General features: G+C 42.4%; 1 protein-coding gene and 6 non-coding genes across 8 annotated transcripts in view; 5 read left to right on the forward strand and 2 right to left on the reverse strand.

Moving 5' to 3' along the window:
- Positions 1 to 11,241, forward strand: part of LOC118475472 (ribosomal protein S3, mitochondrial) — a 39,373-nt gene extending 28,132 nt beyond the window's left edge. For both annotated transcript variants that reach the window (XM_035963864.1, XM_035963863.1), the window contains one exon: positions 1 to 11,241. This exon is cut by the window's left edge. The gene's annotated coding sequence lies outside the window, so the exon portion shown is untranslated.
- Positions 3,869 to 3,941, forward strand: TRNAF-GAA (transfer RNA phenylalanine (anticodon GAA)). Its single transcript has one exon. It is a non-coding gene; the product is annotated as a tRNA-Phe (tRNA).
- TRNAN-GUU (transfer RNA asparagine (anticodon GUU)) lies at positions 6,191 to 6,262 on the forward strand. The gene has a single exon. It is a non-coding gene; the product is annotated as a tRNA-Asn (tRNA).
- On the reverse strand, positions 6,890 to 6,963 carry TRNAD-GUC (transfer RNA aspartic acid (anticodon GUC)). Its single transcript has one exon. It is a non-coding gene; the product is annotated as a tRNA-Asp (tRNA).
- Positions 7,691 to 7,764, forward strand: TRNAM-CAU (transfer RNA methionine (anticodon CAU)). The gene has a single exon. It is a non-coding gene; the product is annotated as a tRNA-Met (tRNA).
- Positions 10,605 to 10,676, reverse strand: TRNAE-UUC (transfer RNA glutamic acid (anticodon UUC)). Its single transcript has one exon. It is a non-coding gene; the product is annotated as a tRNA-Glu (tRNA).
- Positions 11,242 to 12,725: 1,484 nt separating the features above from the next.
- TRNAP-UGG (transfer RNA proline (anticodon UGG)) lies at positions 12,726 to 12,800 on the forward strand. The gene has a single exon. It is a non-coding gene; the product is annotated as a tRNA-Pro (tRNA).
- The last annotated feature ends 1,452 nt before the right edge of the window (positions 12,801 to 14,252 follow it).

Consider the following 14,252-nt stretch of genomic DNA (forward strand, 5'->3'; position numbering starts at 1 on the left):
AATAATTCACTTATAGCTTATAGAAAGTAGAAAGACTCTTATTTCGAAGATCCATATCTAATCCCACTTCGTTCATAGCGACCGCACTTCCCATGCGCGCTCTACTCTTCACTCTTGCTCACCTCTCTTCTTCAACAAGGATTTGCCGTTCCTATCTGTTTTTCAAGGTAAAAGAAGGAGCCGGCCTGGGGCTGCTGTGCCCTTCCTAATGGTTTCATAGCTTTTGCGCGTATCGTAGGATTCGTACGTCTATAAAACGTAGTCCTCTATGGCTATTCCTGAATCGTGGGAAAAGGTATGCGTATACTTAAATTGAATTGATCGTCCGGGTATAGAAATGTGTTCAGTCTCCTTTCTCTTTTGGGAGCAGAGCTGAAAAAGATGGGAAATTCCAATCTTTATGCATAGACAACTACATCCTTGGGTAAAAGGTAGACTCAAAGAGCAGCTCACTAACACAACCTCGACGATTCAATAGCCACGGTCGGACATTGACTTTTTACACTCACTTATCTACATATTGGCAAGTAGCAAGTAATATATATGCTATGCTTAGTACTCGAAAATGAGCTTAGCTTAAAAATGGAATAGGTGTAAACGTCCAGGAAAAGATCTCTAGTTAACAAAACCAATCCTAGACCTAGCAGATAAGGCGGGTAAGAAGCATACTACGCACCCTTGATCCTTTCCCCTCGCTCTGAACCTGTGTCTGCCCTTTACCCTGCAGCCTGGAGGGGAACTTAGACTACTGGCACTTTAGATGGCCGGGCACTCCTTATTTGAACTCCAAAAAGCTGGAAAAAAGAGAAAATCTCGGATAGCCTAACGAGTTTTTTTGCCCTCGAAAAGGGAGCTACTATCCCTGCAGGATTTCCAGAAAACGGAATGTACCTAGGGAACCCTATTGATCAGATCAGAGACTGAACCTAGTGATCTTTCTCCTGCTGGCAAGCATCGATACCTGTCTCCTAAGGAATTGATCTTCTCTTTCATATACCAGGATAGGATATAACCTCGAAGGACTGCAATTGGAAGGAATTAGCACTCACCATAAGCAACCGCAGAGAAGGAAAATGACTGGCCTTAGACGGAGGAAAGAAAGAGGTAAAGATACTAGCTTTTAAGAATTACTGATTTTGGCTTGCCCAAGAGGTCAGATACTGATAAAGGTTATGGATAGTGAATAACTACTTAGGAATAGGCAAATACTCCGGATAGATAGGCAAGAACTATTCCTTATCCATAGTCAAATACAGCTTACGCATAGTTTACTACATCTCCAAAAGAGAACAGAGATAACTACTTAGACTGGCGCTATCAACTACTTGAACTCTATTACAGTCAAAATGGAAGAAGTAACTACTTATGATTATGACATACCTCTTTCAGTAGCATCTACTACTTCAGATATTATACTTTAGGCAAAAGGGATTTAGGAAACTAAAGGATAGTTATTGACAGTATAATACTCTAGAAAGGGAATATGCGCAGAGAAAAGGGTTTTTCTTTCGCCCAAGGCTTTCCTTAGATGACTAACTTGACTTTTCTTACTTAGACACTGGTGAAACTTCCTTTCCTAAACCTGCTTTCCTAAGCTTTTTTGAGAAACTCTAACTAGTCTTTTTTTTTCAAGGTATCTCCATAAGGTATCCTATCTATTACTACTGGTATTGTAAGAACTGCTAGGCCCTTTAGATCTATATCTATCTTACTATCGAAAAGTGCTTCTACTCCTAATAAGCAAATTCGCTATTTTCGTATCATTCCTTCCATGCTCAAGGGCTATTGGGCATTCTCCTAACAGTACTAGGGTATTTAATACCATGATAGAAGTATTAGGATTAAGACTAAAAAGAATACCATTCATACCGAACTATCAAGAATAAGGTGGATTGGCTAAGGAGGCGGAAGTTCCCAGAGAATAGGTCCCGGTCAATCCCAATCCCTCATTCTGAGAATAGTGAGAAAAGCAGTTACTTTATCGTCTAAATGTCGGAAAAAAGGATCCTATCCTCCAGCTGTCCTTCCCTGGAAAATCGAGTTCTTTTTCGTCGTCTGTATGAAATAGAAAAAGTAGTCTGAAGACAAAGGTCGAGGGACAGAAAATACTCCTCTAGGGAGCTCACCTATTGATTTTAGAAACCTATTTATTTTATAAATAAGTCTTGGTTCATAGTCATAGAAAGGATAAGCCTGGATTTCATGCTTCTTACTCACTCTTTCAATGCTATGTCTTTAAGAGATTGAGCTTTCCTATGTCAAGGACGAGATCTTGTGCCCTTCATCGATTGGAGCGGCATTTAATTTAATGCATGGACATGGAACTGTTCTAATCCCATCATACCTTGTGATACACATTTCTGGTAGGCGGGTAAAGATGCCAGGGCGGAACAAAAAGAGTAAAGGATTGGCAAGCAAGTATCAAGCAGAAGTGGTCCACTTTTGGCAATGTTGACTTGGGATGTTTCTTTCCGCTTTGCGAAAAAGGAGTCAGTCTATTATACGATTGATAGCAGTAGCAGCCACCAGTAGAAGTGGTTCATAGGTCAGCCGCTAAGCCTGGAAGTGAGAAGTTCTTTCTAGGCGAACTCTTTAGACTGGCTGGATAGCGAGCACTGGCATACGAGTCCGGGCTGCTGCTAGCGAAACAAAGTGCGAGGGATGCCTATAAAATTTATCCTAAAAGATCTTATTTGAGATAGGTCAGATTGGACTTAGTGGCCAACGTGCCGGGATGGTAGAGTCAATATGGGATGTGGAATTCCAGGAAACGTTCTTATCCGCGCTCACTGATAATGTGAACCTGGCCCTTAGTTTCCTCCAACTGATTCCAGTTTTTTTGAGCCTTTTGAAGTCAGTCCTTAATAGCTAAAAATGCTTTGTGGGTTACCTTGCTTTATTCGGATATGCTTCTTTTCGGACAGGAGGGGCTGATTGACATTCAGGCAATGGCACATGGATTCTATTGAGAAGGGCTGAGATGCGGCGCCTTGAATTAGGTCTCTAATGTAAAGTTAAGTAAAGTAAAAAAAACTCTTCTTTAGACCAGAGGATGGGTATGAATTTAGTTTCTTTAATCGGTCTAGCCTGGGAATGGTAATTGGCAATTTGCGGAGATTCTAAAAGGGTATGGTATAGGTCCGGGGGTCACTTTAATAGGGAGGTTGTAGCTGCTTTGGTGAAGGTGGCTCGTCATGGGTTGAGCCGGTCGATGTGCCGGGGCGGCTGATTATACCCTTGTTGGAATTGAGGAACATAACCCGGTGTGGGTTGGGAGGTGAAACACAGTCGATCTTATGATGATCCAATCAATTGAAAAGTGATACGCTTTCTTGGTTTGGTAAAAGCGTTCTTAAGTTTCCGTTTTTAGACGTACATCACGATATCTTTTTCTTCCTCATTCTTTCTTCGTTAGGTTCAAGTCTGACGAGAATAAAGAGAGAATCCCATTCTACATGTCAATACCGACAACAATGAAATTTATAGTAAGAGGAAAATCCGTCGACTTTCTATTCAAAATCGTGAGGGTTCAAGTCAAGTCCCTCTATCCCCAATAAAAAGCCCATTTTACTTCCTAACTATACTATACTATTGTACCAACCTCTATTTTTCATTAATGGTTCAAACAAGATTCACTATCTTTCTTATTCTACTCTTTCACAAACGGATCCGAACTTACTTCTTTGGATCTTATCCCATTCATACAAATGAACATATTATAGTATAGTATAGGCAAGTAATCCCTATTATTAAGTAAGTCATTATCATTATCCTGACATTTACTAAGTCCAATTTTAGAATACTTTTTTCTTTTTTAGTCCCACATAGATACAAGTACGTACTCTACTAGGATGATGCACAAGAAATGGTCAGGATAGCTCAGTTGGTAGAGCAGAGGACTGAAAATCCTCGTGTCACCAGTTCAAATCTGGTTCCTGGCACAGAAAAAAGGATCTACCGAATAGGTATTGATACAAATTACTCGAGATGGATTGGGATACATATTCTAGAATAATATAGAAGGAGTATTATTTTTTAATCTAAATCTAAATCTAAGTAGATAAATCTCTAAATAGAGACACTTCTTTTTCTTTAGGGTCAAAATCTCGGGTTATTTTCTTTTAATAGAGTTGTATCTCTCTGACCAATTACAAGGATAGAGGTGGGGATACCACAATCGGGTAGATACAACTAAACTCATGGAAAATCCCAATAAATCCATAAATAGAACAACTGAAAAGATACAAAACATGGCAAACACTCCATACTCCTCATGGTCGGATTATTCTTCAAGGTCGGACTTACCCAAAACTACAGCAATATCAAACATATGTTGCAAACTGATGAAGAGAGCATTCTTAACAGCTTTGCTAAAATCAACATGTATAAGCAATCTTTACTTGCTAAGAAGCTGTGCGATAGAGTTTTCCATAATGAATATAAAGTATTACCACAAATGGAATACACCAATGAGACTGCTTTCAGTTACTATACTATATAGATAGACCTATATGGAGTCTCGAATGTATATGATTTGATAGAAGAGTTTCATGAATTGCCTCATGTTTTAACATGCTGCGGTCAAACCCTTATTTACGACGGTGAGATATTATCTCAAAAAAATACAAACATTCGTTTAGTAGCTAAAAATGCATGGGAGAGGTTAGGAGATCTTAGAGACGATCCAATAAGAGATCCTGTTATTGATACTATATATGAAGGGGCAGACTATCCCCATAATGAGTTTTTATCACGAAAACTGAAGTGGGCCGAGGATTGAAAGGTATTTTGTTGGATACAATACAGTATTTTCTAGTGCTATAACGCAAGTTAGAACTTGCACTTTTAACAAATCAAACAATAAGTTTGTCTGGGGTATGTTTAATATCCTTGTATTAATGGGGATAGGAGTTGTAGTTTGGTACAGGTATGTTCAGTGTGATAACCCTTTTATTATCCCCCAAGAAATAGCTCACCCATTGGCAAATTTGAATGCTTTTAAGAACCCAGAAGCCGTTATTAATGGTTACAAGAGGGTGACTTTCTTGATCAATAAAGACATAGTGAATACTGTTCTTATCTTAGTACATTTATGAATGATCCAACCTTTCCTTTACGGAGGTTTTTAACGTTAACCAAGCCGAGAACATGGATAATAATGTTGCTATGAAGCGAGTGTCGGCACTGCCATCATGGTAGCAAGCTTTATAGCTACCAATGCGTTGGTTTTACCAACCCCATAAGATGTTTGGTAGAATACAATAATGATTATTCATATAGGGTTCCATGCAGATTCAACAATGACTGTTTCCCTTATTCTTTTACAGTAAGAATTTAGAAGAGGATTTACAAGCGTATTCTAATAAATTGAGCACACATTTCGTTGAACGGTTGGTTTCCTGTATAGTGAGTTCGAGTCTAGGTTACTGTACCTAAGATGGATTATATAGCCTAAGTCGGGGAACAGCTGAGTAGATATTAGCTTTAACCATAGCATCCTTGTGCATCAAATGGGTAGCAGTTTCATACTGTGACCCTTTATAGCTATAAATTCGTAGTGGTAGGCCGCGGGCTTTCCTGTTAATCAACCCCCGAACTAGGTGTGTTATCGAAAAGTAATCTCTGTCTGGGTTAGACCCTTTTGGAGTAAGAGAATGTATAGTCGAGGAAGACAAAACAGAAGTGGTGAAAGCTGACAAACTAAAACCGTTAAATAGTTTACTTCTTTTATTAAGGAAAGACGATGTCAACTGTTAGCTATGAATGTTTAAGGCAATCAGGTTGAAGGGATAAATGTTCAACCTCAGGTAATACTTTCTGTGGAAAGCAGTTGAGATTGTGATAAAGGTTGAGTAGTCATTGGTTGGAGGGATTCCAGTCTTTTAAGGATAAAGAATTCAGCTATTTCATTTCTAGGAGGCATTTCTATTTAGATTTCAAATAAAACCCTAACCTAAAGGCAGACTAAGACTAAATACTCCCCTCCCACCATTAAGTGAGATATTTGCCAACCCATTCTTTATTAATCCCCGCCGCCCCCCTTGTCCTGTCCTGGGGGCTCCCCGGCCGGGGAGGCAAAGGGGATTGCTATCGTCACCCTTTCTCCCGGAAAAGAGAAAAAGTGACTAACTTTTTTTCTTTTCGGTTGGTTGGTCCAAAGAACGAGAGTCAGCTTCCTTAAGTCCGTTCTTCCTCAGTAGCTCAGTGGTAGAGCGGTCGGCTGTTAACTGACTGGTCGTAGGTTCGAATCCTACTTGGGGAGATTTGATTCATTCTGAATTCGAATTGATAGTTATCGCTTTTCTGACCCTGTCCTTCTCCTTTTTCTTTTCTAAAGACGCAGCAGAATCGTCAAACGGGACATAAAAAGTGGGAAGTTGATTGTAGGATTTCTATTCCTCACTCTCGTATAGGTGAACTTGGTTCGTTCAATGAAAAGGATCCACTGGGAATGAATGGGAAGACTGGGGTAGTATCTTCATTAGCCGGAAGGAATTAGTCTCCACTAGCGTAATTCGAAGAACGAACAAGAAAAGGCGTCACTGTTTAGGTAGGAGGATGGATGGATGTGGTCCAATGGCTAAAGCTCTGCCAGCTTCTTGTAGACTGGCAGTCTCCGAGAGGAACCTTAACCCCCCGGGGGGAGGCCGGGTGGGATGGTATACTTTTTTTTCGCCACAAGTGGGAACTCAGTCCTTGGTAAGACACAAGGGGGGAAGGAAGATCTTCACTCATTCATTTTCATTAAGTGCCTGCGGTGAGACGCGACCCACAACAAACGAAGGGGGTGGAGGGAGACCGAAGAAGGAACAATTGTCTTGAATGCTACGCTGGGATCAGCAGCTTCCAGTGAAGACAAAATGAGTCGGGCAGGAAGAGGAAGATCGTGCGGGGAAAACGGGGTTCGAACCCGCGACTTCTGGCGTGACAGACCAGCACTCTAACCAACTGAGCTATTTCCCCCTTTCGTAACTACTGTCGATTCAACAGTCACCTACCGGTTACCTTTGTAACTATACCAAAACCAAAGTAGCTGTACAACAGAATGCCCTTCGCCTTTAGTACTTTTTTTTTCTTTTGACGACAAAGAAATGGCTCTGCTCGCTTAGACTCGGGGCTCCGCGCTCTATCAGCTATCAGTTAGTTGGCGCTACGCGCGACTTCAGTTGACAAAAGCGAACAAGATAGCGCTAGCGCCCGCGGAGAACTTTCGTTTGTTCGCCTTCTAAAAGGCCTACTGACCTGCCGGTGAAAAGCCGGTTACAAAATAAATAATAAGACGTAGGTAGTGCAAAAGTACCAAAACAACTGAAGCCTACATCCCACTACGTCTGGGTTCCCCCTTCCTATGAACCTTGAGTCAGAGGTCTTACCTTGAGTCAATAGGTAGGGTCAACTATACCAAACCAAAGTGGAAGGGCCACTATCTAAGCTATTAGTGGGCTGGTTTGAACTATTGATTTACTGAATCGAGTGAAGCTGTGTTGCGTAACAAGACTATAGGTCGCCAAGGCCTAGAAGTACAAGTGGTCGCCCTAACGGCCACTCTCAAACTCACTACTTGAGTGACGAAAGTCACTTAGCTTCTTTAATAGGGCTTGCCCTCCGGGGCCCCGGGAAGAGGAAGAAGGAGATAGAGCAAAGGGTCTCCTCTTTCTGTCCGCTCTTCCCGGCATGTAGAGATCCGATTGGGCTTATAGTTTAATTGGTTGAAACGTACCGCTCATAACGGTGATATTGTAGGTTCGAGCCCTACTAAGCCCATCTGACCTGCTTAATCAATGACTCCGGTAGTCACCTGAACCACTCTCTCGGATAGCCCACAGCCTCTCTTCTGGATGCGAAAGAAGATTCGATCAACGTACAAGGTTTGCCTTCTTGTGATGTGAGAAGGAGGGTTCTTAATTGTGTTCTCAGTGCAAAAGGAGTCTGGTTCAGTGAGTCTGAAGAGAGAGAAGATCAGTAGAGCAGTTCGGGGCTTTGGGATTTGCCTGATCGACCCCTACCAGTGTATTAAATGAAGATTGACATTCGTATGTACAATTTACCGGTTCTTCCTCCCGAATTGAGACCCATTGTTTATAGGTCTGGGGATAAAGTAAAGTATCGTAAAGTTAAGTTAAGTATCGTAAAGTAGTTGACAAAGCAAGTAGGAATAGGTCATGTCACAGATAGGCAAGTATAGAAGCAGGAGAAGCTGATAGACATTTGTGAATAGCAAGGCCAAGCTGTATACATATAAGCATTTTAAGGAGTTGTTTGTTGGCATATGGTTTGTTGTCACCACGGGATGCTTATTGTTGAGAAACATAAAAAAGGTAGGCATATTGTTCAGTTCACGTTTAGGTCAGTATAGAAGTAAAGCACGAGATAGGTGTTTACAAGCTAGCTAGGGTTTCTAATAGGTATAAAAGGGTAAGCTAATAACCAAGTAGTAGGGATAGGTCAACGCAAGTCACGGGTAGCCAAGAGAGACGTATTTAAGACTTTTAGTTCCAGGATAGGCAGTCATGTCAAGTAAAGTATAGCTTAGATAGTTCCTATAGAAGTATAGCTAGCCAAGTGACTAGGTTTAGCGGAGATAGAAATAGCGGGCGAGATATCAGGAGACAGGACTAGGACTTTGAACGAAGCAGGAATCTTGTCCTTTCTTTCCGCCCACCCAACTATAATAAGAGTTAGAAAGCTCAATCCAAGACATGAAAGCGGATAACCAAGGTAGTGTAGTCATTGGTTGGAGGGATTCGCCTACTGGTGGGAGGCTGGGAAAACATATTCAATCTCGTAGTGAGGAATGCATTTGAAGAGGGATGAAGGAGAGTTTCTGATTGAACTCCACCACACTGTTTGAATTAGAACTGGTTGCGGTTGCAGTTTGGGAAGGAGAGAAACCATTGCTCCTAGGTTTAGGGCTCAAGAGGGCACAATTTTCTTTTATGGTGGTATTCTTTTCTTTTCCTCTTACCTCCCGCTCCGTGGATCTGTGCTACAGCTCTACCTAGGATGACCTTCTATTATCATGTTATGTCCCTCAGCTCCCCATGTGGAGTCACAACCTACGTGCTATATCTGGAACATGAAAAGTGGTTTTCTAGAGCAGATTAGAATTTCTTCACCGTATCGTATGAGGTAGTACTAGCTTTCATCTCATCTGATGTTCGCCTAGTCCTAAGCAGCAACAAAGATTAGATAATCTGTAATATTGAAAATGGAAAGAGAAGGGATGCAAGGGTATCCCTTCTCTTTCTTTTTTTCTTCTGCTAATCCGGCTTGGCTTGGCCCTGCTCTTTACTGAACTTCAACAACAACCTGATCCCTATCTGTTAATCCGATTCGTGGCCCTGCTGCTTTCGTTGCTAGCACTTCCGTTTTCTTCGAAGGGCTGGCTTTCCTATGAATTGGAATTCCTTGCTTCTTGCTAAAACCGTGCCTCCTTTCCGAGTTCCTGCTTTCAAACTAGTACCCACCCAGATGAAAGGAGAGTACGGCTGAAGGCAGGGCCAGTCAGTGCATTTTCTTGCTTTTTCACACTAGGATGCTTTGCTTGACAAGGGCTATCGTTGCAAGCGTTCCTCTTTCAATTCAAAGTATCACGAGCAAAGAACATTTGTAACTAGTTTTCCTCCGTCCACCATGGAATGAAGATGATCAAATCAAGGATTTGAAAGGGAAGTAGGGTTTACTACTTGCCAACCAGGAAGGTAGGACTTACTCGGATAGGGAGCTCGGGGAGCAAGCAGTAGAAAAGCAAAATAGCGAAGACAGGGAAATGGGGGAAGGGGAAGTTCTTGGTTGAGTGCGGTTGTTCTCCGATAATCCGGTTGAGAACTTTTCCAGCGATGCAGAGGAGAGATCATTTACAAAGAAAGCTATGACTAGGCTAGGATATTCTTCATAAAGATACTCTGGACAGGATCATCGATTCGCTTCCATGGTTGAAAGTAGTGGGACTGCCACATAATACAATGAAAATGAATTCATTCTCGGTTGAGCAGGAGATTCTGATCCAGAAGATGCCGCAGAAGACTTTGAAACGGTTACAAATGGATTGGCTCACTCCGCTCTAGATTTGGTTATGCCAGCCATAGGCAAAAGTGAGAAACCTCACCCTCGGGAGAAAGGAATATGCCTCCTACTAGAAGCGTTGGCCAAGGAAATACCCCCGTATGAGCTGCTTTCGGCAATGGGTGCTGCGGTCAACTAGACCAAAGAGGAAGGGCTACTACCTCCAGCTCCAGTTATTAGTGGGCTTTTTTCTCTATGGGAATACTTAATCGAATTCAGCCGTTTTTCCGAAGAAAGAAGACTCCTCTCTATGGGGCAAGGCATAGAAGTACAAGTGGGAAAACGAGGAATGGGGCGTCAAACTGTTGGAAATAAATGGGTTAGTTAAGTGCAAAGCTGATGGGTCTGTCGATAGATAGTTGGCTCGCTTAGTAGCAAAGGGATCCGGGTAGGTAGATTAGAATGAGACATTCGTTGAAAGAAAGGCCTAGTCTGACGCTTCCTAATTGAATGAACTGATCGAACTTCTTTTCTTCACTCCAAAGCAAGGAGATTATATGATAATCAGCACCAACGATTTGAAGGCCAGGATGAAGTAATATCCCTTACGGGAATCGAACCCGTGTCTTCGACATGAAAAGACGATGTCCTAACCACTGGACGAAAGGGACCAAAAAGCAATTCTTCATATACCTAAGAAAAGAGAAGAGAATAGAAGTGGTTCCTTTTCTTTCTATACGAAATTCGACGATTTCGTTTGTGTTCATGTTGGCGATTTCAGATGTGAATGAGGCCGGTCGTCTCCCCTTCCTACGGGTTCCCAGTGACACATCAACCACGCCCCTTCCTTTTCTCCGATCATAAATAACCTGATCTCTTTCTTTGTCTTTCATCCCCTTCTTTCTAATTCAAAAAAGAAAGGGGGGGCGGTAAGGCGCCTATGGTTTGACAGGCAGGCTCGCAACTTACAAAGGGCACTCGCTGCTCGCAGGCCTGCTCTTTCTATTATGATTTCTATGTCTATGAAAGCTCCTTTGACTCCAGCCCCATAAGCTATTCTTTCACCAGCACCTACGAGACGACTATTGCTATTATTTTGCATTGCCATTCTTCTGGATACTTCGAGGGGATCTGTAAAGAGAAGAAATGGACAAAAAAATGAGCTAAAGCCAAGCGAACAACTCGAGTGAAAAAGCCAGGAAAGAAAAGCTCTAACTTGAGTAAAAAAGCCAATAACCAAGATAAAAAAAGCTCGGCGAGCGAGTAGGTTAGGTAAAAGACACTAAGCTAAGATTAAAGGTAAGTAACTAGTATCGATCCACGGGAGCAAGGAACAAGAAAGGTCTTGAGCTGCCAAGAAGAATGTACCTGGGTCGGGAGCAGGGGTTGGTGGAACAACTGGACAAGCCTAAGTATCTAGCTTTGCTCACCTTGTTGAAACTAGCCCCGTTGCAATAGAGAAATCCTTTCCCGTTGAGAATGAACAGCTTTACCATTCCACTGTCTTTGCTGGAACTGCTGTCCTCACTGAACTAACTGCCCGTTTCACTTGTCCCGTAGCTGGCTTGGAATAAGAAAAGTCTTTTCTTCCTTCCCCGAAAGGAAGAGTTTTGGGCTTAAGGCATAATTGCTCTATTGCGGCTACCCTTGCTATGTTATCCGATGCTGTTCACAAAGCGGCTCTTACTATAGCTATAGACCCGGCTATCTCCGAGTTGAAATTGAACCCAGCCCCGTCCATCAATCCAGAGCTCAAGACAACCGCGATACTTAAATCGCTCAAATAGCCAGCCACCTTAGACGGACACAGCCATTAGAAGAAGAAACGGAAACTCGATGGAGTACCAGAGATCCTCGACAAAGAAAGTCCCGATTCGAGGAACGGAATACATTTCCTTGATTGAAAAGACCGGTAAGAGAAAAGAAAGTAAGCATAGTCTTCTGAAAAGACCGGGAACCGTTTGATTTTCCGTCAACGAAGAACAAAAAGTAACGCTGTGCAAACTCATCTGATCCCTGTTTGGGACTTCTTCTTCATGTCACGAGCCGGAATCGAACCGTAAAATGATCATTCATTCAAAGTAGACTTTTGTCATAGGGCAAAGGAGCTTAGAAGGGTGATGTAGGGAAGTCGTAAGGGATGACCTTAGATGTTGTATGACGGAACGATGACTTAATGCTTCCATTTTTGCTTGAGAAATGACGTAGGTGATAGACTCACTCCTTCTTTCCATTTTTGATTGAGAAAGCGTCTGGCCCAAAGAGGTCTACAGTAGTGCCTTGCGAGGTCGTAGACCCGGTAACCCATCGTTCGCCTAAGATCGAAAATGCGATGTGACATCACTCTTCATTCAGTTCAGTCCATTTGCTTAACACATGCATGTCCAAAGAGATGGCGATGATCTGTCAAATCGAGATTGTGTGGGTGTTCAGTGGATCAAACCCTGTATTAATGGTTCTGGCAGGCTGCTGGCGTGGGACTTCTTTCGCTGGGCCCTTTGGACTCTAAATCCTTCCGGAGTGAGTGGTTCGATTCCACTCTCAGAACGATCAAGTCATTCCGAAAGAAAATGCAAGTGAAACGAGACGAGAATCAAATAAAATTGTAGGCTTATTTCCTAAAAGCGGTGGTTCTCGCCTCCCTGTGCCGCGGGGTGGGCGACTGCGGTTCGAGTCTTTTTCGATCGGGTAGATCCATACCATATGTTCCGGGGGGGAGACGAGGTGTAGCGCAGTCTGGTCAGCGCATCTGTTTTGGGTACAGAGGGCCATAGGTTCGAATCCTGTCACCTTGATGTGGTATTCACAGGGGCCGAAGTGCAAAGCCCCGTAGCCTATCCGTGGTCGGGAAGGCAGGCGAAAAGCACGCACCAAAAAAAAAGAAAGCTATAATTTTCTTTTTTTCTTTTCTTCTTTCGTGTTTGAAACCCATTATCAGGCTTTTGCTTTTGATATTCTATATCTATCTAATATTATAAAGCTATTTCACTGGTTTGATTTACATACCTCAGTCATGTTATTTGTCTAGCCTTCAATCAGAATAGCCTCTCCACCGGTTCCGAAGATTCTTTCGGCATCAATGTGCTTTTGGAATCTTCCTATGAAACAAATAACATTCAGGAACTGTTTAGGACAGAACAGGCCGCAGATCAGTAGAAAGCGAGCTTTTTTCGCGTATAGCCAAGCCAACCTCGAAGCCCAATTAGCGCACGGGCCCTCAACTCAACCCTGGCGAGTACGCTAACTTGGTCAGGGAGCATTTAGACGGTGCAGTTAGTATTGACCACTACCGCCAAGTCCATAATTCCTAAATTGATGAAGTACACATAATGGAGCTCAAAAGCCGATTACAAAATATACTTTTTTAGCATCTTGAAACCGCACATAATAAATATTATGAATGAATCACCTTACAATAACATACGAGAGACTGCTTTCGATTTTTTCGAACAACAAGTCGAACCCAATGAACAATTCCATTCAAAGGAATGTTCTAGAGGGGGCCCTTTTCCGCTATATTCGCGATATTGAACAAAATGGAAGAAATTCTTCACGATTTCTAGAGTTCCGGGATTACTTCACTGATATCGATTTTTTCCTAAGCACGGCCTCTACTCTAGGTTAGTTCAAAGTGTAGTACAACGAACTATCGATACACCGAAAACGAGTAAAGATGGGTACATAAAATGAAGACATCGTGGATTACCCAATTGGGACGACGATAGGACATTTCACTTTCTTTCGCAATATTTCTGATCATGACTCAACCACTAGGAAAGGGGATTGCTTACTCTCAGCCACGTTTTTCGCTTATGCTTAGTCAAGTGAGGATTCCATTCGAAGTAACGTAACAGGAGCACCATCTTCAAAACTTCTCGGGATCCGGAGTTTATCGAGAAAAGGTCCCATCCTTCAATATCATGATTGGGTCAACCAGGCCAGATCATAAGTTCAATAGTTTGATCGGGTCGACCAGGTCAGGCCCGATCATGAGTGAATAGAAAATCGAAAACGTACATAGCTGTTCCAGCGGAAATACTTTGTTTAATTCTACCACTTCTACTAGGAGTAGCCTTTTTAGTGCTAGCTGAACGTAAAGTAATGGCTTTTGTGCAACGTCGAAAGGGTCCTGATGTAGTGGGATCGTTCGGATTGTTACAACCTCTAGCAGATGGTTTTAAATTGATTCTAAAAGAACCTATTTCACCAAGTAGTGCTAATTTCTCCCTTTTTAGAATGGCTCCAGT

This window comes from Zea mays, unplaced genomic scaffold (genome assembly GCF_902167145.1).
Source record: "Zea mays cultivar B73 unplaced genomic scaffold, Zm-B73-REFERENCE-NAM-5.0 scaffold_462, whole genome shotgun sequence".
Classification (NCBI taxonomy): domain Eukaryota; kingdom Viridiplantae; phylum Streptophyta; class Magnoliopsida; order Poales; family Poaceae; genus Zea; species Zea mays.